This window comes from Pteropus vampyrus, unplaced genomic scaffold (assembly GCF_000151845.1).
Source record: "Pteropus vampyrus isolate Shadow unplaced genomic scaffold, Pvam_2.0 Scaffold198, whole genome shotgun sequence".
Taxonomy (NCBI): Eukaryota; Metazoa; Chordata; class Mammalia; order Chiroptera; family Pteropodidae; genus Pteropus; species Pteropus vampyrus.
The window spans coordinates 908,163-908,413 of record NW_011888979.1 but is presented as its reverse complement, the minus strand read 5'-3'; positions in this window follow the sequence as shown (position 1 = coordinate 908,413).

Sequence of the window (251 nt, the reverse complement as noted above, 5' to 3'; positions counted from 1 at the left end):
GAAATAATAATTTGAGTCTGGAGCAGGACTGTGTAATTTTTGTGAGCACCTGCATGTGTGTAACAGTGTCTATGGGACAGAGAAACAGAAACAGAGACACATAGAGATTGAGAGAGACAGGGATACGTCTTTCAGTTAACATCTTAAGAGAGTCTGGCTTCTGTGGAACAAACACTGGTATATTGAATCTTGAAATAAGTACACAAAAACTGAAGCTTGCACTTGGAGAGAGAGACATATTTAAACTCTAT